The sequence below is a fragment of the Heterodontus francisci genome, chromosome 11 (assembly GCF_036365525.1).
Source record: "Heterodontus francisci isolate sHetFra1 chromosome 11, sHetFra1.hap1, whole genome shotgun sequence".
Classification (NCBI taxonomy): Eukaryota; Metazoa; Chordata; class Chondrichthyes; order Heterodontiformes; family Heterodontidae; genus Heterodontus; species Heterodontus francisci.
Window position 1 is genome coordinate 74,877,733 of NC_090381.1, and position 25,594 is coordinate 74,903,326.

Sequence of the window (25,594 nt, forward strand, 5' to 3'; positions counted from 1 at the left end):
AATAAAAATACTATACGATCTGTGGGTTTGGTAATTCAGTTGTCTTCTGGCTGAATTTGTGGTTCTGAAGTCTCTGGTTAGTAGAGGCTCACTTGCAGCTGGTCCACCTGGTTGTGGGTTTTCCTGGAGACAGTGACGTAGATGGCTTTCTCCCCTGGGGTCTCTGTCTGTAGCAATGGTAGTCTTGGATGTTCTGCAGTCGCAGACAGGTTTTGGAAACTTGTGATGTTACCTGGAGAGACAGAGAGCCTAATGGGGTCTTGCACTGGTTAGCTCTCAAAGCTTGTCTGCTGTAACAAAAAATCTCCAAGTTTACACAGCCTAGGGAGACTGTCACATGGTTCTCTCAGTTTTCCCTTTTTTTCTTTAATGAGGTCCGAAGTCTAAGAATCCCAAATCTCTTTCGGGTTGTATTGTTCCAATGTTTACCGCCTGGAGGTACGTCTCCACTAGTGAATGCTCCTAGATGGCTTTGAATGTCCTGCTAACGAGGGTGATAATGGATAATTTACTCAACTATTCAAGCCATTATCCTGCATGGGAGCTTTTTAAACATGCGTCTCCACTTCAAATGTGAGGTATTTCAATGCAAATTGTGGTGGCCATCTTAGCTGCCTTTGTTTTTAAAGTTAAATGTAGGATTTCAGCTTTCCTTTTTAAAAGTTTAATGTAGGTTTCTAACCGATGAATTAAAAATCCTCATTCAGCCTAGTATGTTTTCTTGAATTATTTAAATAATATTCTGCTTTTCTATTCTTCCTGCCAAAGTGTACAACTTCACATTTTCCCACACTGTAGTCCATCTGCCAAATTTTTGCCCACTCACTTTACCTATCTGTATCCCTTTGCAGACTCTTTCTATCCTCCTCACAACTTGCTTTCCCACCTATCTTTGTATCATCAGCAAATTTGGCTACAATATGCTTGGTCCCTTCATCCAAGTATTACAAACGAGGTGGAGGAGTCTTTCTCTAGTTCCACTTCTCCACAGGTCACAACATATATTTAAATGTTTACCCAGTTACCAATAGGGTCAATTATCTACTCTTTATTCCAGAACAAAATACACCAAGCAAGTTTCTTTAATAAACAACAAAAATGATCAGTTAATATAAAATAAGACTTAATCAGTAATGAAGCAAAGCATTGACACACAGATTGAAATATGAAAGTTCCCTTTTAAAATATGCAACACACATACATTTACGCACACACTGGTTAAAGAAAAAACAGAAATTATCTCTCTGCAGAGGCCTTCTACAAAAGAAAAAACCAAAAAGAATACTTTGGACAAATACTTGCTATTTCTTGAAGAAAAAGGATGAGATACGTTGTTTCCCAAAAATGGCAAACGGTCTGGCATCTGAGTACACGTAGATGGGTCACTGGGATCTTTTATGGAGCAGTTCATTTCAGGTGGCATCGAGAAGTAATCTGTCAGGCCTTCCAGGAGTGTCTCAGGAGAAATGCGGCATCAGGGGTTTTAGCTCTCACATACTGGATTTGCAGGGTTTTTCAAAGAGGTAGCGAGAGAGGAGTTGTATATTTTCAGCAGGCTACAAACCCAACTGCTTTCAACACAGTCCACACCCCAACTGAACCAAAACAATATCCCAAAAGCGAAACCTCCTGACGACCATAAATCTTGACATGTCACTTCTCCGTAAACATCTCTCCCAAGTCACCAAGATTTCTGTTGTTTATGGAGTTTAAAGCATGTGACATCCAGTAAAGGTTTATTTTCAAACAAGACCTCTCAATGAATCTTGTTAAAAAATACATCAATGGAATCTTTTCAGTTTTCCAAATGAACCAATATCCATAATTCTAAAATACGAGTTCTCAAAACAAAAATATATTGATAAAATAGAAGCACTTTCATAACACGTCAATAATATAGATTGTTAACAGTTGAAGTCCAAGGACTGATTCCTGTGGCACCCCACAAGTTACAGTTTGCCAACATAAAAATTACCCATTTATCCTGACTGTTTCCTGTTGGTTAGCCAATCCTCTATTCATGTTAAAATATTATCCCCAACACTATGCACTCTTATCTTTTGCAGTAACCTTTTATTTGGCACCTTATCGAATGCCTTTTGTAAATCCAAACCCTCTGGATATACTTGTTCCTCCTTATTCACCCTGCTTGTTACACCTCAAAGTACTCTAATAAATTTGTTAAACATGTTTTCCCTTTCATAAAACCATGTTGACTCTGCTTGATTGTAAAATGATTTTCGAAATGTCCAGCTACTACTCCTTAATAATGGATTCCAGCATCATCCCAATGACAGACATTAGGCTAACTGGCCTCAAGTTTCCTGCTTTCTGTCTCCCTCCTTTCTTGAATAGGGGTGTTACATTTGCAGTTTTCCAATATGCTAGGACCTTTCCAGAATCTGGGGAATTTTGGAAGACTAAAATCAATGTATCCATTATCTTTGCAACCACTTCTTTTAAGACCCTAGGATGCAGGCCATCAGGTCCAGGGGACTTGTCAGCCTTTTGTTCCCATTCATATTCCTAGTAGATTTTCTCTAGTGATAGTGGTTATTTCAAGTTCCTCCCTCCCTTTTGCTCCTTCATTTTCTACTATTCTAGGGATGCTTTTAGAGTTTTCTACCATGAAGACCAATACAAAATACTTGTTCCAAGGCTTTGCCATTTCCCTGTTTTCTATTATTCATTCCCCAATCTGATCCTTTAAGGGACCAATGTTTACTTTAGCTTACTCTCTTTATGTATTTGTGGGAGCTCTTACTACCTGTTTTTATATTTCTTGCTAGTTTACGCTCATATTCTAATTTCTGCCTTTTTTAGCCATCCTTTGCTGGTTTCTATAATTTTCCCAACCTTCTGGCCTACCACTAATCTTCACAGCATTGTACACCTTTTCTTTCAATCTTTCAATACCATCCTTAACTTTCTTAGTTGACAACGGATAGTTCACCTTTCTGGTAGAGTCTTTCTTTCTCAGTGGAATATATCTTTGTTGAGAGTTATGAAATATCTCCTTAAATGTCTGCCACTGCTTATCTACCATCTTACCTTTTAAAGCATTTTCCAACTCTACTTGAACTAAGTCTGTCTTCATACTTTTGTAATTGCCTTTAGTTAAGTTTAAGGCACTTGTTTCAGACCCAAGTTTCTCACCCTCAAACAGAATGTGAAATTCATCATTTATGATCACTCTTCTCTAGAGGATCCTTTACTATGAGATCATTAATTAATCCTGTCTCTTTACACATCACCAGGTCTAAAATAGCCTGTTCCATGGTTGGTTCCACAACGTACTGTTCTAATTAACTGTCCCAAATACACTCAAGGCCAGCTTTGCCAATTTGATTTGTCTGATCTATATGAAGATTAAAATTGCCCACAATTATTGCAGTACCTTTCTTACAAGCCACCATTATTTCTTGATTTATACTCTTGTCCTACTGCATAGCTACTGTTAGGGATCCTATAAACTACTCCCACAAGTGACTTCTTTTCTTTGCTATTTCTTATCCCCACCCAAAGTGATTCTACATCTTGATCTTCCAAGACAAGATCATTTCTCATTATTGTACTGATCTCATACTTTATAAACAGAGCTACCTTATCTCCTTTTCCTTTCTTCCTAACCTTTCAGAATATCAAATACCCTTGAATATTCAGTTCTCAGCCTTGGTCACCTTACAACCATGCCTCTTTAATGGTGAGCAGATCATACCCATTTACTTCTATTTGTGTCATCAATTCATCTATCTTGTTACGAATGCCACATGCATTCAGATAAAGTGCCTTCAATTCTGTCTTTTTACCATTTTTCCCTATTTTAACCCTATTTGCCGGTGCACTCTTAGGTTTGTATGCTCCATTCTTCCTGTCACACTCTGGTTATCATTACCCATATCGCTACCCTGCACTATTGCCTTGCCCTTTCTCATTATATTTCTAAATTTCCCTTCACTTGAATCCTCCCCTTACTATTTAGTTTAAAGCCCTCTCTATGGCCCTAGCTATTCAATTCACCAGGACACTGGTCCCAGCGTGGTTTAAGCGAAGCCCGTCCAATGGAACAGCTCCCTCTTTCCCCAGCACTGGCGGCAGTGCCCCATGAATTGAAACTCATTTCTCCCACATCAATCTTTGAGCCATGCATTCAACTCTCTGATCTTATTGGCCCTATGCCAATTTGCTTGCGGCTTAAGTAGTAATCCAGATTATTACGTTTGTGGTTCTGCTTTTTAATTTAGCCCCAGGATGTTCATACTCCCTTAGCAGAACCTCTTTCTTATTCTTGCCTATGCCATTGGTACCCACATGGACCATGACAACTGGATCCTTCCCCTTCCACTCCAAGTTCCTCTCCATCCCAGAGATGTCCTTAATCCTGGCACTGGGCAAGCAACACAGCCTTCGGGTCACAAGCTCGCAGCTGCAGAGAACAGTATATATCCTCCAAACTATACTGTCCCCTACTATTACTATATTCCTTTTTACTCTCTCAACTTGAGTGACTCCTATACCATGGTGCTGTGGTTATTTTGCTCATCCTCCCTGCATTCCCCGATCTCATCCACACAGGCGACAAGAATCTTGTACCTGTTGGATAAGTGCAAGGGCTGAGGCTCCTCCCATGCTACCTTCTCGATCCCCATACCCAGCTAACTCATAGTCCCTGGCCATGGACCAAATCTGAAGTACTTAATCTGAGGGGTGTGATAGTCTTCTGGAGCAAAGTGCCCAGATAACTTTCTCCCTCCCTGATAAATCACAGTTTGTGAAGCTTGGACTCCAGCTCATCAAATCTGAGGTGAATTTTCTTAAGCTGCAGATACTGCAGCTCTTTATAAACCCATAAGTTTTTCTTTACAGAGACACAGACAACCTATCCAATAACCAAACTTTTAGTCTGCTCCAAAATGTATGAGAACTGGTGAGTCCCAATTAATGCCCACCACCGAAATACAATTGACTGCCAATTGATATACTATTAACATTCACCACCTGACAATAATCTAGCATAGCATGTCACCTGCCTGATATAGAACCTGCTTGCTTTTCACTCAAGTCAATCGACTGAAAATCAGACAAGTTCTGCAAGGGCAATCAGCTCTGCTGGATTACTATCTCGGTGGTGAATATGAAAATTTACCCCAAATAATTTTTAATTCCCTGTGAAAAAATACCATCTTTCCAGCATTATGAAATCCTTTAGATTGTTCCCATATCCTGAGCTGTCTTACTTCTGCACCAAGCTTCCACCATAGTGGGAGAGAGGAATGTGGTTACAGGACCTGCCACACAATGATATGGACAGTGTTACCATCTCCTGGAGAGCTGGGGAATTAATTTGACTTGGCTTTTTGGAAGCAGCATGAAACGGCTATTCCATTCTATCATGTCATTCGTTTCCCCAAAGATCAAGGGACAATGGATGACACTTTCATTTTAAAACAGGCTCCTATTATGGAGTAGAGCATGGCCACCCGACCCGAACCCGACAGGACCCGACGACATGTGTCAGGTTCGGGTCGCTCTTCCGAGTCAGGCATTGGGCTCAGGTCAGGTAGGGCCGGGTCGGACACACGCCAACGCTCTAACAGCCTTGCGTTACAATTATGTTAGTGAAACACTGGAAACCGCAGATCTATTTATATTTATAGTAGGAATCTTGCACGAGGGACCATATAGTTAATGATAACCATTTAGTAAGGACTTAATAAGTATTTAGTTATTTTAAATTAATTTATTAATTAGTGCTAGAAATGTCAGTTAGAGGGGTGAAGTGCTTCACCTGTGAGATGTGGGAGGTCCGTGACACTTCCAGCGTTCCGGACGACTACATCTGCAGGAGGTGTACCCCAGTTGCAGCTCCTCACAGATCGCGTGTATCAGTTGGAGCGGCAACTGGATGCACTTAGGAGCATGCAGGTGGCAGAAAGCGTCATAGACAGGAGTTTTAGAGAAGTGGTTACACCCAAGGTGCAGGCAGATAGATGGGTGACCGCTAGAAGGGGCAGGCAGGCAGTGCAGGAATCCCCTGTGGCTATCCCCCTCTCTAACAAGTATACCGTTGTGGATACTGTTGGGGGGGATGGCTTATCAGGGGAAAACAGCAGCAGCCAGAGCAGTGGCACCATGGCTGGCACTGTTGTTCAGCAGGGAGGGACAAAGTGCAGAAGAGCAATAGTTATAGGGGACTCTATAGTAAGGGGCACAGATAGGCGCTTCTGTGGACGTGAAAGAGACTCCAGGATGGTATGTTGCCTCCCTGGTGCCAGGGTCAAGGATGTCTCTGAACGGACAGGGGGCATTCTGAAGGGGGAGGGTGAACAGCCAGAGGTTGTGGTACACATCGGCACCAACGACATAGGCAGGAAGAGTGACGAGGTCCTGCAGGGGGAGTTTAGGGAGTTAGGTAGAAAGTTAAAAGACAGGACCTCTAGGGTTGTAATCTCGGGATTACTCCCTGTGCCATGTGCCAGTGAGGCTAGAAATAGGAAGATAGTGCAACTAAACACGTGGCTGAACAGCTGGTGTAGAAGGGAGGATTTCAGATATCTGGACCATTGGGATTTCTTCAGGGACAGATGGGAGCTGTACAAGAAGGACGGGTTGCATCTAAACTGGAGGGGCACAAATATCCTGGCTCTGAAGGGGTTTGCTAGCGTCACTCGGCAGGGCTTAAACTAGTGTGGCAGGGGGGTGGGAACCAGAGCAGTAGGACAGCAAGTGAAATAAATGAGGGGGAACTAGTAAATAAGGCCAGTAAGACTAAGAGGAAGAGCAGGCAGGGAGATGTTACGGAGCACAGCGGGACTGGTGGTCTGAAGTGCATTTGTTTCAATGCGAGAAGTATAACAGGTAAGGCAGATGCACTTAGAGCTTGGATTAGTACTTGGAACTATGATGTTGTTGCTATTACAGAGATTTGGTTGAGGGAAGGACAAGATTGGCAGCTAAATGTTCCAGGATTTAGAAGCTTCAGGCGGGATAGAGGGGGATGTAAAAGGGGTGGGGGAGTTGCATTATTTGTTAAGGAGAATATCACAGCTGTACTGCGGAGGACACCTCGGAAGTGGCGTGCAGCGAGGCAATATGGGTGGAGCTCAGGAATAGGAAGGGTTGAGTCACGATGTTGGGGGTTTTCTACAGGCCTCCCAAAAGCCAGCGGGAGGTAGAGGAGCAGATATGTAGACAGATTTTGGAAAGATGTAAGGGTAATAGGGTTGTAGTGGTGGGTGATTTTAACTTCCCTTATATTGACTGGGACTTACTTAGTGCTAGGGGCTTGGCTGGGAAAGAATTTGTAAGGAGCATCCAGGAGGGCTTCTTGAAACAATATGTAGTTAGTCCAAATAGGGATGGGGCCATACTGGACCTGGTATTGGGGAATGAGCCCGGCCAGGTGGTCGAAGTTTCAGTAGGGGGAGCATTTCGGGAACAGTGACCATAATTCCATAAGTTTTAAGGTACTTGTGGATAAGGATAAGAGTAGTCCTCGGGTGAAGGTGCTAAATTGGGGGAAGGCTAATTATAACAATATTAGGCAGGAACTGAAGAATTTAGATTGGGGGTGGCTGTTTGAGGGTAAATCAACATCTGACATGTGGGAGTCTTTCAAATGTCAGTTGATTAGAATCCAGGACTAGCATGTTCCTGTGAGGAAGAAGGATAAGTTTGGCAAGTTTCGGGAACCTTGGATAACGCGGGATATTGTGAGCCTAGTCAAAAAGGAAAAGGAAGCATTCAGAAGGGCTGGAAGGCTAGGAACAGACGAATCCCTTGAGGAGTATAAAGACAGTAGGAAGGAACTTAAGCAAGGAATCAGGAGGGCTAAAAGGGGTTATGAAAAGTCATTGGCAAACAGGATTAAGGAAGATCCCAAGGCTTTTTATACGTATATAAAGAGCAAGAGGGTAACTGGGGAAAGGGTTGGCCCACTCGAGGACAGAGAAGGGAATCTATGTGTGGAGCCAGAGGAAATGGGTGAGGTACTAAATGAGTACTTTGCATCAGTTTTCACCAAAGAGAAGGACTTGGTGGATGATGAGCCGAGGGAAGGGAGTGTAGATAGTCTCAGTCATCTCATTATCAAAAAGGAGGAGGTGTTGGGTGTCTTGCAAAGCATTAAGGTAGATAAGTCCCCAGGGCCTGATGGGATCTACCCCAGAATACTGAGGGAGGCAAGGGAAGAAATTGCTGGGGCCTTGACAGGAATCTTTGCATCCTCATTGGCTACAGGTGAGGTCCCAGAGGTCTGGAGAATAGCCAATGTTGTTCCTTTGTTTAAGAAGGGTAGCAAGGATAATCCAGGAAATTATAGGCCGGTGAGCCTTACGTCAGTGGTAGGGAAATTATTAGAGAGGATTCTTCGGGACAGGATTTACTCCCATTTGGAAACAAACGAACTTATTAGCTTGAGGCAGCATGGTTTTGTGAAGGGGAGGTCGTGACTCACTAATTTGATTGAGTTTTTTGAGGAAGTGACAAAGATGATTGATGAAGGAAGGGCAGTGGATGTTATGTATATGGACTTTAGTAAAGCCTTTGACAAGGTCCCTCATGGCAGACTGGTACAAAAGCTGTCGTCACACGGGATCAGAGGTGAGCTGGCAAGATGGATACAGAACTTGCTCGGTCATAGAAGACAGAGGGTAGCAGTGGAAGGGTACTTTTCTGAATGGAGGGATGAGACTAGTGGTGTTCCGCAGGGATCAGTGCTGGGGCCTTTGCTGTTTGTAGTATATATAAATTATTTGGAGGAAAATGTAGCTGGTCTGATTAGTAAGTTTGCAGACGACGCAAAGGTTGGTGGAGTTGCGGATAGTGATGAGGATTGTCAGAGGATACAGCAGGATATAGATCGGTTGGAGACTTGGGCGGAGAAATGGCAGATGGAATTTAATCCGGACAAATATGAGGTAATGCATTTTGGAAGGTCTAATGCAGGTGGGAAGTATACAGTAAATGGCAGAACCCTTAGGAGTATTGACAGGCAGAGAGATCTGGGCGTACAGGTCACTGAAAGTGGCAACGCAGGTGGATAAGGTAGTCAGGAAGGAATACGGCATGCTTGCCTTCATCGGTCGGGGCATAGAGTATAAAAATTGGCAAGTCATGCTGCAGCTGTACAGAACTTTAGTTAGGCCACACTTAGAATATTGCGTGCAATTCTGGTCGCCACACTACCAGAAGGACGTGGAGGCTTTGGAGAGGGTACAGAAAAGGTTTACCAGGATGTTGCCTGGTCTGGAGGGCATTAGCTATGAGGAGAGGTTGGATAAACTCAGATTGTTTTCATTGGAACGACGGATGTGGAGGGGTGACATGATAGAGGTTTACAAAGTTATGAGCGGCATGGACAGAGTGGATAGTCAGAAGCTTTTTCCCAGGGTGGAAGAGTCAGTTACTAGGTTTAAGGTGCGAGGGGCAAAGTTTAGAGGGGATGTGCGAGGCAAGTTCTTTGCACAGAGGGTGGTGAGTGCCTGGAACTTGCTGCTGGGGGAGGTGGTGGAAGCAGGTACGATAGCGACGTTTAAGAGGCATCTTGACAAATACATGAATAGGATGGGAATAGAGGAATACGGTCACCGGAAGTGCAGAAGGTTTTAGTTGAGGCAGGCATCAAGATCGGCGCAGGCTTGGAGGGCCAAATGGCCTGTTCCTGTGCTGTACTGTTCTTTGTTCTTTTGAAGTGTGCTTCCTACTCTGCTTGGTATTTCAACTTACTGTGTACTAATCAATAAACGGTTCTTGCCTGTAAAGCAGGAGCCTAGGTAATGTAAATTGATATTTTCTGAGCCTTCGGGCAATGTTGTGTTTATTTTAAGCAATACAGATACTGGTACAGTGTGGGACAACCTGTCTGGACACAACTCCATGGGTTTCGGTTTGACTAGTGACCAAACAATCAGTAACTTCTATGGTAACAATCTTCTGCTCACCAGCTCCGATACGTGGGTCCAATCTTAACGTAATTTTTAAACAACTTTTCAAGTCCAGTTACAGTTTTTGTTGCTTATCTGCACAAGCTTAAAAAATGAAAAATGGAAGCTAGGTTAACTGAACATTCTGGTGATCGGCTCAGGTGGGGCGAATGTTTTTCTTTTTTTCTATTTGTTCATGGGATGCGGGCAACACTGGCAAGGCCAGCATTTATTGCCCAATCCAAACTTGAAGGGAATTATCTGGACACCTTCTTCAGAAGGAAACTCCAGCCTCCTATCTCTATTCACGGATGGCAGTGAAATATTGGGATGGCTTCAGGGAGAAAACTGGCTTCTATGGCTCATGACCTCACTTTGACTGCTGAACTCACCAGCAGAATATTGCGACAACCAGGCCCATGTATCTACCTGAGTGGTCATTGAGAGGTCTCTGGGGGTTATGAAAGCAAGGATTCTCCGCACTGACAAACCAGAAGGGGCTCTGCTTTATACTGGACATCCAGATATGTTTTTCTGATACCTATTCTGTGGTTGTATCTTGGTGCAACTGAGGGCCTGTGTCGTGAGAGGTGATTTAGTGGTTGCTCAACTACATGAAATTCTTGAAACTGAGGTGGTCCCCATCTCATGACAGCTGAGTCGTGATAAATTCTGGATAGAGTACACTGCCTGGGTAGCCTGGCCCTGTCCCTCTATGTGCTCAGGCAGCCGATATAATCAGAAGGCCAAGTACTTGAATGACACTGTACCCTAAGAGATCGGAGTTCAAAGGGGCAGGTTGCAAGAAAGGCTTGTGAGGGGAGATCCAAACACAGGTTCCAATTGGCAGAGTTAGTGAGCAATTGATCAAGTAAATGAAGACTTGTCATCTAGTTGAGGGCAATCACTGGAGAGAGTTCATGGTGCCGAAGTTAAAAGATGATGTTGCAGTTTTTCTCCCTTTCCTGCCATGGTCAGGAAGTGAGAGATGATATTTATTACCACTACCACCTCCTTCCGCAAGATTTTGGTGCATGACCTCTCCTCTTGTCCAGAAGATCTGTAGGTCATCATCTGAGAAATTCTGGGCTTATCTCCTTCTGCCACTTCTTTCCTGTGGATTTTTTGTGAGCCACAAGATTGGGAGGTAGAAGCCATGAACAAGTGTTGAGAAATGACAAAGGAATCTTTGGTAAGAAATTACTGCAATTGAGTATTTTGATAAAAGCTCAAGGAGAAAAGACACAAACCATTTATGTGCTGTGCCTCTAAGAATCTGCTGCCATCTTAAATCTGTATGCTTTAAAATTGTGCAGTAAGTTTATTAACTCCTACCAACAGCCCCATCTTTGGTTTACTCCCACATTACATGAAATTTGCACTCATGGCGCACCATTAAATATTACAGCAAGTTCATTTTGTTAATTCTGGAAGGGTCAGCAATGCAATTTACAAACAGGTGGGAGTCTGGTTTTGCCAGCGTTACTGCATCACAAATGGTAACACACACTTTTGCATCCCCACCCTGCTGTATATCAAACCATGAAGCACTGTGTTGGTCAAGAAACTCCCTGTGCTGTTAAACAGTGTCATGTCATCTTTAACACAGACCCAAAACAAACAGGATAACATCTCTGACAATGCAGCACTGTCATTGCTGTACTGGGATGCCAGCCTAGATTATGAACTCACGCCCTTTTAAGGGGCTTAGCATTCAATCTTCTGGTCCAACAGTTACAATATTTCCAACAAAGTCAAGCTGGAATGCATTAATGCCTGACACTGATCCCCAATCTTATTGAAAATATTGGATTCTTTCTTATAGATCTTGAAGCACTTGAGTTTTAATTACAATGCCAAGCAATCCAATCTTGAAATGCCACAAATATATATGACTTTAACTTAAATGAAAATTTTATTCTTTTCTTGAGATTCAAATATGTTCTGAAAAAGGTCAGAGACTATGAATCCTGCGGCGAGTAACTCACCTCCTGACTCCCCAAAGCCTGTCCACCATCTACAAGGCATAAGTCAGGAGTGTGATGGAATACTCTCCACTTGCCGAGATGGCTGCAGCTCCAACAACACTCAAGAAGCTCGATACCATCCAGGACAAAGAGCCTGCTTGATTGGCACCCCATTCACAAACCATTCACTCCCTCCACCACCAACACACAGTGCCAGCAGTGTGTACCATCTACAAGATGCACTGCTCCTTAGACAGCACCTTCCAAACCCGTGACCTCTACCACCTAGAAGGACAAGGGCAGAAAATGTTTGGGAACACCACCACCTGCAAGTTCCCCTCCAAATCTCACACCATACTGACTTGGAACTATATCACCATTCCTTCACTGTGGCTGGGTCAAAATCCTGGAACTCCTTTTCTAACAGCATGGCACAGTGTGGCTTTCGTGCAGAGAGATCGACTATTGACATGCTGTTCTCCCTTCGTCAGATACAGGAGAAATGCCGTGAACAACAGATGCCCCTCTACATTGCTTTCATTGATCTCACCAAAGCCTTTGACCTCGTCAGCAGACGTGGTCTCTTCAGACTACTAGAAAAGATCGGATGTCCACCAAAGCTACTAAGTATCATCACCTCATTCCATGACAATATGAAAGGCACAATTCAACATGGTGGCTCCTCATCAGAGCCCTTTCCTATCCTGAGTGGTGTGAAACAGGGCTGTGTTCTCGCACCCACACTTTTTGGGATTTTCTTCTCCCTGCTGCTTTCACATGCGTTCAAATCCTCTGAAGAAGGAATTTTCCTCCACACAAGATCAGGGGGCAGGTTGTTCAACCTTGCCCGTCTAAGAGCGAAGTCCAAAGTACGGAAAGTCCTCATCAGAGAACTCCTCTTTGCTGACGATGCTGCTTTAACATCTCACACTGAAGAATGCCTGCAGAGTCTCATCGACAGGTTTGCGTCTGCCTGCAATGAATTTGGCCTAACCATCAGCCTCAAGAAAACGAACATCATGGGGCAGGATGTCAGAAATGCTCCATCCATCAATATTGGCGACCACGCTCTGGAAGTGGTTCAAGAGTTCACCTACCTAGGCTCAACTATCACCAGTAACCTGTCTCTAGATGCAGAAATCAACAAGCGCATGGGTAAGGCTTCCACTGCTATGTCCAGACTGGCCAAGAGAGTGTGGGAAAATGGCGCACTGACACGGAACACAAAAGTCCGAGTGTATCAGGCCTGTGTCCTCAGTACCTTGCTCTACGGCAGCGAGGCCTGGACAACGTATGCCAGCCAAGAGCGACGTCTCAATTCATTCCATCTTCGCTGCCTTCGGAGAATACTTGGCATCAGGTGGCAGGACTATATCTCCAACACAGAAGTCCTTGAAGCGGCCAACACCCCCAGCTTATACACACTACTGAGTCAGCGGCGCTTGAGATGGCTTGGCCATGTGAGCCGCATGGAAGATGGCAGGATCCCCAAAGACACATTGTACAGCGAGCTCGCCACTGGTATCAGACCCACCGGCCGTCCATGTCTCCGTTATAAAGACGTCTGCAAACGCGACATGAAATCGTGTGACATTGATCACAAGTCGTGGGAGTCAGTTGCCAGCATTCGCCAGAGCTGGCGGGCAGCCATAAAGACAGGGCTAAATTGTGGCGAGTCGAAGAGACTTAGTAGTTGGCAGGAAAAAAGACAGAGGCGCAAGGGGAGAGCCAACTGTGCAACAGCCCCAACAAACAAATTTCTCTGCAGCACCTGTGGAAGAGCCTGTCACTCCAGAATTGGCCTTTATAGCCACTCCAGGCGCTGCTTCACAAACCACTGACCACCTCCAGGCGCGTATCCATTGTCTCTCGAGATAAGGAGGCCCAAAAGAAGAAAAGAAAAAAAGAAGATGTGGGTGTCCCTACCCCATATGGACTGCAGCAGTTCAAGAAGGCAGCTCACCACCACCTTCTCATTGGCAATTAGGGATGGGCAATAAATACTGACCTAGCCAGCGACGTCCACATCCCATGAATGAATTTAAAAAAACAAGCCTCAGAGCTGGCTATAGATGACTGGAAGAACTTGGTGGTGTTGTCATCACTGTTGCTCACAACCCCAAGGTAACGTTCAAATATCTGTATATGTGTTTTATTTATTTTATTCATTTATGTGGCATCCATTCAAAATAGATGACCCTTGCTGTAAGAACAATTTACTCAATTTAAAATGGTCTAAAATATCACAGGAAAAGCATGCCTCAATGCAGAATAGATTAAGGCACATTAACTCTACGTGTTATGAATGATTCAAATTTGCAATTACTGTGCATACCTTCCCTTTGGCTGTTTTTTTTGCCAAAGTTGAGTTTAGATAATTTATTTTAAATATTAACTTTACAACAGGAGACATTGCTAACACTTGTCATTTTGTTAACAATGTATTGATTTTGGTCTATTGTTTTAATGTACACCAGGATAGAAGAGGTAGATTATTTTTCTCTCCCTTCTATCTGTGTGAATTGTATGCACTTAAAACAGCAGATATGTTTGCTATTAAATTCTAAATGGCATTGGAGTAGATGGGATGTAAGCAAAGCCAAATGGATTTGTCATACCTGTCGTGGATTATATCCCTATTAAGAATGCCATAGCAATGAAGTGATTTATGACTTTAACCCCTGACTGAACCAAATCAGAAGTACATCCCTATGAATCTCCTTTAATTAAGTTCAAACCAGACAAACTCTTATAGACACTTAGTCGGGTCCAAAGAATTGAACTAGCATTCCCTCCAAGAAAGAAAACTTACAGAAAATATTACCATCTTTTGGATAGCCTATTTTTAATAATTATGGCTCAGTCATAAATATCCCAGATATTATAAGGGTCTGGGAAACTTTCTTCAAATTTAGAACTGCAACATTTGTAATTTATCCTTCAACTCAGGTGACAAGTAAGCTTTAACAGCTTTAGACTCACTTCTAAACAAAATATACAAGTTTCCACAGCAACCTTTAAGAGGATCATATATACTTATAAGATTGATCCATCATGCAGAAGCTAACAGTTACTGAAAACTTATGGTCACATATGTTATCTCAGAATTAAACTCCAAACCCTTTCAAAGGATATAGTCCAAAAATGTACTTACCTGTTCACCTTCCTCTCCTGGATTAAGTAAACCATGGTGACCTGTCAGAGTATTTTTTTCCATTGGTCAACTGCAATCCTGTTTCATGTGCCCACTTGTTTTCTGTCTAGCACGGTAGGAGACGACTTCAAATGAGCACTTGCATAACCTGAAAGCATTGGAATTAATTTATTGAAAAAGCTACTTCCTGTCCACGCCTTCTTTATTAGCATAAGCCATGTCATGTTTGTTAAATTCATTTGAATACTGGAAGAGTTCCACCTACAGTGGCATTCTCTTAATCTTTCTTTGAGAAGAGCAATATTTTGAGAACAACAATTTGGGGAAAACTCAGTGCTATGTGAGCCATTGTATAGAATGGAAGCATGAGGGGCTCATCAGATTCCAGCTGTACACCTGAATCAACTGCTTAAAATTTAGCACTTCGCCACAGCTCACAATCACATGTTTCAATCACATTTTAAGTCTGATTTAAAAATGTAACACTTGGATGCAGATTCTGGGTATTTGGTGAAATTAGCTCCAGCAATACAATCATCTGATAAAAGGTCATAGACCAGAAACATTAACCCTACCTTCATCACTCCACAGAAGCTGCCTGATTTGCTGACTGTTTCCAGCATTTTCAATTTTAATGTAGTAATCAAGTTTACTTGTTCTTCAAACAAAAGCATGTGGAAATATCATAGGTATGGAATGAGAATGAGGTTAAATTAAAGAAGTGAAAAAAGAGGACAAATTAAAAATAGACAGAAGCAGAGGCTGAGTGCAAACAGAAACATGGAGAGTGTAGGAAACAAAAATAGTGGAATGATAACATTGCTTATTATTTTTCCCATTGGTTCCCACTGATTATTATTTCAGGAAGGCAGTTCAGGTCAGGTAAAACAGATGTTCAGCATTTAAAAACTTGTTGGTTACATACTTAGAATAGTAACATTGACCCATATACAAAATCAAAATGCTGCAGTTGCTGGAAATCTGAAATAAAAGCAGAAAATGCTGCAAATACTCAGCAGGTCAGGCAGCATCTGCGGAGGGAGAAACATAGTTAACGTTTCTGGTTGATGACCTTTCATCAGAACTGGACCCTTGGTTGTATAAGATATGCGGCTTAATTTTACTGACCACCACCCCCACCCTCCCCGACCCCGATGTCGGGAGTCATGACGGGGTGGGGAGGGGGCCCGGAAAACACCTCCAGGAGTGGCCCACCACGGGCCTCAAAGCCGGGTCGACCCAGCCCCATATTGCTGTCAGTAGCCAGGCCTCGTGGCAGCCTCCCCATCGCTCGGCAATGGGAACAGAATTTAAATATGTTTATTAATGCAAAGTATTGAATTAATGACTTACCTGCTCGCGCTGGCCGTCCCGCTCCGATATTGTGGTCGGTTGCCGTGACTCCTGCGCCTTCGGATCTTCATTCAGAGATCCGTTGCAGGACACTGGTGGGAGGGGGGAGGAAGTAAGAATTTCAGTGTGGGGTGGAGGGAGCAGGGTCAAACTAATATGATTGGTGTAGGGGATGGTGGGAAGGGATAAAGATTAAAGTTTGTGGACTTTGGTGAGGGGAAAGGTCAGGTATGCAAGTGAAGTATTTTGTGGGGGGAGAGGGCAAGGAATGAGCTGTCTGGTTATTGGGGAGGGGGGGCTGTTGGGAGAGGGGCTAGAACATTTATTTATTTCTTTTCATTAAATATAAAATGCATGTAACTTTAAAGATTCAAATTAAATGTAAGCGCTGGATGCCCTTTAAAAATGGCGTCAGCGTCTGCGCAGTGGCACCGGACGCCATTGCCAGGGACAGACTGCCCGCCCCCAACACATCATCGGGGTGGGAGGAGTGCGGTCCACCCCGTCCATGTAAATGAGCCACCGTGTTTAATATCGTGGCGGCTCCGCGGAGTAAACGTGCCAAGCGTTTGTAAAATGCAACCCATATTATGTCTATAGCTCTTGTAGGTATGATCCATTCCTTCTGAGATGTATGGTAATACACTGACAATGTTTTTGCTAAGTGCTAGTCTTAGTCAATGTTTTGCTAGAGTCACTCTATGGAATGCTGTGGAGCACTGCTCCATGGAGTGTGGAGCATGAATCTGAACCTACATATTCCATGAATTGAGTGATTTGAATCATGCCACATCAGGCTACTAACAACTGTTTCCCAGGACAAATATGGCTTTAGTCACTTGCTGGATATAAGAATGAACTGGCCGATCAGGCAGATCTCCCTGCACTGGTGGGATCCTGTGGCATAAAAACGGAATGTCATAGTGAGATAGATAGCTATCCCAGCTGTTCCTATGGTCTATAAGTCAGGCTGCAGTAGGTGGGGTATAACTTGGTCACTGCATCTGCAGTGAAGTGGAGGTATGAAGACTGGTCTCATCTAATATGCCCAGGTAGGAATGGTGTGGTCTGTGTGTACAATTAATCCAGTAGTTGCAGGTGCACATTTAGTGCTTGAGGTGTGTTTGAATCTGCAGATGATGTTCCGTAAAGAAATGGAGCGATTTGAACACAAGCGTGAGAATTTTAAATTTGAGGGATTGCTGGAGCAGAAGTCAATGGGGATGATGGGTGAGTGGGACTTGGTGCAAGTCAGGATACAGGCAGCAGAATTTTGGATAACCTCAAGTTTACAGAAGGTGGAAGATGGGAGGCTTGCCAGAAAAGCACTGGAATAGTTGAGACAGGAGGGAACAAAAGCATGGGTGAAGACTCAGAGCCCTGAACGAGGAAAGGGAAATCAACCAAATCTCTAGCTACTGATCGCTGCTGGAAAATACATGTATGTTGTTGCTGGATGAGACTGTCGTGTCACCCAAAATAAAGTAACTTGCCAATGCTCACTGCCTGGATTTGCACATGAAGGGCTGAATTTTCGCCATGGAGGCGGGAAACAGGAACTGGGTCTGTTTTTGGGTCAGAAATCCGCCTCCAGTGGGAATCTGATTAGAGTTCAGGTTTTTGCAAGAGAAATCCCTTAATTAGTATGGAGATGGGTTTCCTGCCAGTGGGGACAGGAACCGGGGCAGGTCAGATGAAGTGTGGGAATCATTTAGACTTCCCACGGCAGCCATCACTGAGGTTATTGGTTTTCCTGAGGAAGAGATCTGGGTTTTATGCCCAAGCCTACCACTGCACCAGAGGGAAGTAAGATGTCACAGGGGAGCCAGAGACCTGGCACCCAGGGCAGGGCAGCCCTTCACTTCATCAATGCCAACCTGGATCTAATGCTGGAGGCCGTGAAGCAGAGGAGGCAGGTCTTCTTCCTGGAGGGTGGCCGGTGAAGGCCACCTTGTCGTGCAACAAGGCACCTCTCTGTTCACTGTTATCTCCCTCTGCCTCCACTTCCTCCTTTTGCCTCCTGCTCCTGCTTGGATGAGCTGTCTCCTTCCAGGGACTCTTCATCCTCAATTACATTACATGGAGAGCCATGTAATGGAGAGCGCAGCAGAACACCACAATGACTGAAACCCTTGCAGGAGGGTATTGGAGGGCATCAACCGACCGGTCCAGGCACCGGAATCACATCTTCAGAAGCCCGATGGCCTGCTCAATGATTGACCTACTGAGCAGGTGGCATTAGTTCTATCACCTCTGTGCCTCTGACTGGGGCTCCTGTACATTAGCCAAGTCTTCAAATGATATCCTTGTCCCCTCGGATCCATCCATGCACTTTGGGAGTTGGTGTGAAGACCTGAGGTGGCCTGGACTAGCAGAAGATGAAGGAGTCATAGCAGCTGCCAGGAAAGCGAGTGCACACTTGGTGGAAACTCTTGTTGTGGTCGCTGACCAGTTGGACGTTGAGGGAGTGAAAGCCCTTGCTGTTGATGGATCTCAGTGGCTGGTTGCTGGGTACATTGATAGCCACTTGGGTGCAATTGATGCCCTGCACCTGGCGGAATCCAGCGATGGTGGTGAAACCCAATGCCCTCTGTCCCTGCAAGGCTCTTTCCATCATCAAATGATTGTACTCTCCAACTCTGGCAAAGAGGGCATCATTGATTTATGAGATGCAATGGTGTGCTGCCATTTCCGAGATGCCACCAAGGTCTGTAGCTGATCCTTGGAAGGAGCCAGAAGCGAAGAAGTTCAAGGCCACAGCGACATTGACAGCTACTGGCAGAGCATGGCCATCAGTGCTGTGAGGTGCGAGGTCTTTGGCGATGAGGGCACAGATGTTTTTGACCATCTGCCTGGAGAGTCACAGTCTCCTGGGTCACTGGGTCACAGTCATTTCAAGGTAGCCATGTCTTTGCGGTAGATCTTGTGTTGAGGGTATGACCTCAGTTAGCATTCTGTCCCTCTTTCCTCTCCTGTGCCCTTCTGATGCCTGGGTTTCCGCCTTTTCTGGGCCCAAAATCTGACATCATGCCCCCAATGCCAACTGCAAGCTTCCTTTTAGACAGGTGGTCATCCTATTGTGATTGGCAGACTTGCCCCTGCTCATTTGCCCCTGTGATACTGGAATGGGGGGGGAGGGTATGTGACCACCCCATTTGATACCCAAGCACTGGGTGACAATCTCCCTGCCACCTGTGCAGTACCAAGGGCATCTACTCAGCGAGTGATGAGTTACCCCTTTGCCCCGTTGACCCTCGTATGGGGCCAGGGTGATGCCCTGGGCCAGCCTTGACTGACTACTCACTGTGTACCTGCCTCCCCTCTGCTCTTCAGAAACTGACAGCTTCTGAAACTGGGCGCCCCTTTAAATGTTCCATCATCCTCCCACAACAAGCTCTTAATGAGCTTTTTAACTAGTTTAATTGGCCTCAATTGGGAGGAGAGTAGAACTCCTGTCCCACCCTCCCCCTGCCCTGCTGATTATTGGTGGTGCTGGGATTGGCACCTTGAAATTGACAACTGCCCAGCGCCAGTATTTTCTGCCATGCTCCCCTTCCCCCCACCGGCCTCCGTTCCCGACTTTGGGTGGCCCCAAAGAGTTTCCATTTGCTCAAGCCACCCATTTAGGGATGAATAATAAATGCTGGCACAGCCAGCAATGCCCACATCCTATGAACGAATATAAAAAAAAATTGCCCTTGGAACTAAACCCAGTGTAAGTCAACAGGAGAGGAAGGAAAGAAAAAATTGGCATAACAGTTTTTGATGCCACGGGAAGTAAATTTATAAAAAATTATGATCATTGATTCTCATATTTTTACCCAATGGTCTGAGCTTTAGTCAAAGTTGGGAGATGACTATTATATTCTATATGTTTTATCACTCCCAAATGTTGCACGTATCAATACCAATTTTCTGGGGCATTGAAATGCTCAAGTTAACCACTGGAATGCAATTTTCTAATCTTCACTGTGAATTACTTTCCCAATAAAAAGGCAAATTCATTGTTAAATTTTTAAGCAGAATTGTAGCACACCAGAATAGATTACCAGCTAGTTTCCTCCCAATTCTTGGCAGTGATTACCACTTCAAATAATGGGCCCATTTTGATGGTCACTATGGCCTTTAGCTGAGTGCCAAGGTACAAATTGTTTTGTTTCTTTGACTGTAGGATTGAATGGTAGAAGCTATACCAGTCTCTTCAGCAAACTCTCCAAGTTAATTTAGAGATAGTACTTTTTTTTAACTTGTGCAAGATGTAGATCATGCTGGCAACATAAATCTGTAAGTTATAGAATAACTAGAATGAGTGCTAACAAGAACAAACATTTTAAATAAGTGGAGACCTACCTTCTGAGTGTATTGTTTGCAAAGAAGGCAAAAAAAATAAGTGATGGTCTTCAGCTTGATGTTTACATGTGGAAACTCATCCTCATGCTCCAAACCATTGAGAAATCAGGCAATTAAAGTTTGCTTGATATAAAGTGCACAGTCCTCCCCTATAGGGACTCACCCAAACAAGTTTTTTTTATTATCCATTTCTTGGGTTGTGGGCATCGCTGGCAAGGCCAGCATTTGTTGCCCATCCCTAATTGTCCTTGAGAAGGTGGTGGTGAGCTGCCTTCTTGAGCGTTTGCAGTCCATCTGGTGTGGGTACTCCTACAATGCTGTTAGGGAGGGAGTTCCAGGATTTTGATCCAGTGACAGTGAAAGAACGGCGATATAGTTCCAAGTCAGGATGGTGTATGGCTTGGAGGAGAACTTGCAGATGGTGGTGTGCCCGTGCATCTGCTGCCCTTGCCCTTCTAGGTGTAAGAGGCTGCGGGTTTGGAAGATGCTGTCGAAGGAGGTGTGGCGAGTTTCTGCAGTGCATCTTGTAGATGGTACACACTGCTGCCACTATGCATCGGTGGTGGAGGGAATGAATGTTGAAGGTGGTGGATGATGTGCCCATCAAGCGGGCTGCTTTGTCCTGGATGGTGTCAAGCTTCCTGAGTGTTGTTAGAGCCGCACCCATCCAGGCAAGTGGAGAGCATTCCTTCACACTCCTGACTTGTGCTTTGTAGATGGTGGACAGGCTTTGGGGAGTCAGGAGGTGAGTTACTCACTGCAAAATTCCCAGCCTCTGACCTGCTCTTGTAGCCACAGTATTTATGTGGCTGCTCCAGTTCAGTTTCTGGTCAATGGTAACCCCCAGGATGTTGATAGTGGGGGATTCAGCAATGGTAATGCCATTGAAAGTCAAGGGGAGATGATTAGATTCTCTCTTGTTGGAGATGGTCACTGTCTGTCACTTGTGTGGCATGAATGTTACTTGCCACTTATCAGCCCAAGCCTGAATGTTGTCCCGGTCTTGCTGCACATGGACATGGACTTCTTCAGTATCTGAGGAGTTGCGAATAGTACTGACCATCATATAATCATCAGCGAACAACCCAACTTCTGACCTTATGATGGAGGAAAGGTCACTGAGAAGCAGCTGAAGATGGTTGGACCTAGGACACTACCCTGAGGAACTCCTGTGGCAATGTCCTGGGGTTGAGATAATTGGCCTCCAACAATCACAACCATCTTCCTTTGTGCTAGCTATGACTCCAACTAGTGGAGAGTTTCCCTCCAATTCCCATTGACTTCAATTTGGCTAGAGCTCCTTGACGGCACACTTTGGTCAAATGCTGCCTTGATATCAAGGTCAACATTCACACCTCACCTCTTGAGTTCATCTCTTTTGTCCATGTTTGAACCAAGGCTGCAATGAAGTCAGGAGCCGAATGGCCCTGACGTAAACCGAATGGAGCATCAGTGAGCAGGTTATTGCTGTTTAAGTGGTGCTTGATAGCACTGTTGACGAAACCTTCCATCACTTCGCTGATGATCGAGAGTAGGCTGATGGGGTGATAGTTGACCAGATTGGATTTGTCCTGCTTTTTGTGTACAAGACATACCTGGGCAATTTTCCACATTGCTGGGTAGATGCCAGTGTTGTAGATGTACTGGAACAGCTTGACTAGGGGTGTGGCTAGTTCTGCAGTACAAGTCTTCAGTACTACAGCCAGGATGTTGTCAGGACCCATAGGCTTTGCAGTATCCAGTGCCTTCAGCTGTTTCTTGCTGTCACGTGGAGTGAATCGAATTGGCTGAAGACTGGCATCTGTGATGCTGGGGACTTTAGGAGGAGGCTGAGATGGATCATCCAATCGGAACTTCTGGCTGAATATGGTTGTGAATGCTTCAGCCTTTTCTTTTGCACTGATTTGTTGGGTCCCCCATCATTGAGAATGGGGAAATTTGTGGAGCCTCCTCCTTCTGTTAGTTGTTTGATTGCCCATCACCATTCATGACTGAATGTGGCAGGACTGCAGAGCTTGATGCAATCCATTGGTTTTGGGATCGCATAGCTCTGTCTATTGCATGCTGCTTCTGCTGTTTGGCATGCCAATAATACTGTGTTGTAACTTTACCAGGTAGACACCTCATTTTTTAGGTGTGCCTGATGCTGCTACTGGAATGCTCTCCTGCACTCCTCATTGAACCAGGGTTGATCCCAGGACTTGATGGTAATGGTAGAATGAGGGATATGCCGGGACTTGGAGAGTTACAGATTGTATTTGAATACAGTTTTGCTGCTGCTGACAGTCTACAGCACCTCATGGATGCCCAATTTTGAGATGCCAGATGTTCTGAATCTATTCCATTTAGCATGCTGTTAGTGCCACGCGACACCATTGAAGTTGGTAAGAGCCAATGTGAGTCAGCCTCATGGTAGGCACATTTCTTCATTAAAACCCCTTACTTGCTTTAAGCAGTTGGTGTCAAGTGGGCCTGCTATGTAGCATTGGGTTTGAACATATGGAATGGCAACTTATGCGTTCAGTACCTACCTTTATTTGCATTTCAGGAAGGGAAACATTTACTATTGACTCCCTCCCATTGGTGAAACCAACTTTGGTTGAAGTAAAGTGGTAATGGTGAAGGACGCATTGAGATTAGAAAAACAGGATCCTTGAGACTTGCAAGGGTGGAGATAATTACAGAAATAAATGTAATGTTTTAGAAGTTTGGAACACAAAGGAGAAAGTTCCAAGGCCAAAAGGAGGCTGGGAGCTGTGCTGAAATGAATCCACAGCTAGAAAGCTCGACACTATTCTACAACTTCCACTCTACCAACCAGACACGTAGTTGCATGTAAAACAGGAGTTCGAAAAATTTTAAAACAAGACTCGTTTCAGACCACAAATGAATTTCAGATTTTAATCTTTCTTCATCAGCACTCCCATGCAGCAGTTATGCTTGCCAAAATGGTGGACCACAAGGTAAGCTTCAAATTTGCGAAGAAATAATATTCCATGAAGATTATAGTAAATATTTTGGCTTCATTGGAAGGTTAACAACTCAATCATGGATGAACGACAAACATGCATTTGGGTTGGACGTGGCTTTAGGCCAATATTCATACAAATAACAAAGCAACAGCTGCTGATAACAGCCCCAAACAGAAACTCATACACTTTATAACTTGCTACTAACCTGAAAATAGCAATGTACAGTGTGTGCCCAAGTACTCTTTGTCCCTCAGTTTCCCGACTAAAATGTTTGGCATCATGCAGAGTTGGGTTGAGTGCACAGATAATATGACGTACAACAATGAAGAATAAAGATTTTCAATGTCTTGGGGCAAATTTGGTACAAAATTAACTGAACATTCTCAGATAAGTTTGATCCCTGGTCTGTGTTGAGTGAGCTGACCTTAGATGCAGCAGGCTTTGTGAATTACAGCTGACATAAATGTCCCTGGGCTAAGAAACAGAAAGAACAAAAAAAATCAACCGCAGTGCCTGCTGCTGATTGTGATCTATTATTAGAAAGATATGTGAAGACACTTACTGTCTGTACACATGTGCAACTATACCCTAGCACCAGCAGGGGAGTGATAAGGTAGAAAGTTGGTGGATGAAAGGTTGAACGTAACCTTGTCCTGTAACGAACAGCAGGTTACGGCTCTGTAAATGCACAGTGATTACATCACAAGGCTAATCATCTTGACTTTGACAGAACATCAAGACCATGAACTGTATCACAGGTGATCCTCTCTTCCAGCGACTCAGTTTTCAGGCACTTGGTGCAAATGTGCTGCCCCTGGATACAATGAGTCTCAATGGCATGAATATCCCACCCCACATAGATTATGAGGGTTCCTTGCAATGCCATTCTTTTGTGCCTAACTAAGACTTGCACAGTATTAGCTTTGACTACCACTAGTGCCAAATTCTTACGGGAATCAAACTTCACTTCATACAAAAATTAAATATAGAAAAAAAACTCCTTTTCCAACTGCATTTAACAACTAAATTTCTACTGGAGAAGTGTGCTGGCCTCTCATTCTTCATTGGCTTTTTACAGCTCTAAGTTATACCATCTTAATTTATACAACGGCCCATCTGATGCAGAGAGAAACTCCTCATCAGAGAACAGCTTTCACACCTCTTTCAATTAATTACTAATTAACTCTTCAAAATTAAGCCATCAAATAAACTTTAAGTGGCTCCTAGGATTGAACACCTAAAATGAAGTAACTTAAAATGAATTGTTTTAAAATACAGTAAAACATATAAATTAAAATTTGAATACCATGTCCCAATCACTCACTTGTTTTTGCAGTCATGTCAAACTTTACCAGTTTTTCTTGTCCCCTCCAATGTTTATATCTCCTCTGCTGAAGGCATTCTTCCCCTGTTGCAATATGGTTCCATGGTCACCATGGAAATTTAATTAAGTTGCCCAGATAACGTGGGCTAGAAGGCAAGTCCTATCTGATCATCCCCCAAAGTCCACACATAGACTTCCATCAAGAGCTATTGGAAAGTGATATCAGCACACAGTAAAAGCACTCACATTTCACTTTTAATTATTGATTCTAAGCTTCAATTGATTTTCAGATTTTAATTTATGTGCATATGGTGATTTCTATGTGTATGAAAAGAAAGTGCCTTTCATGATCTCAGGACATTCCAAAGCACTTCACAGCCAATGAAGCACTTCTGAAGTGCGTTATGAAAGTGATTGTTTTGTTAAAAATATTTTTAAAAGGAATTTATAGTTAAACTGAATAAATGTTGGACCAGTCCTAAAAAAAAATAAAGAGAGCCTTCAAGAGGACACTGGGGGAGCTGGAATAAAAACAAGAAATGCTGGAACCA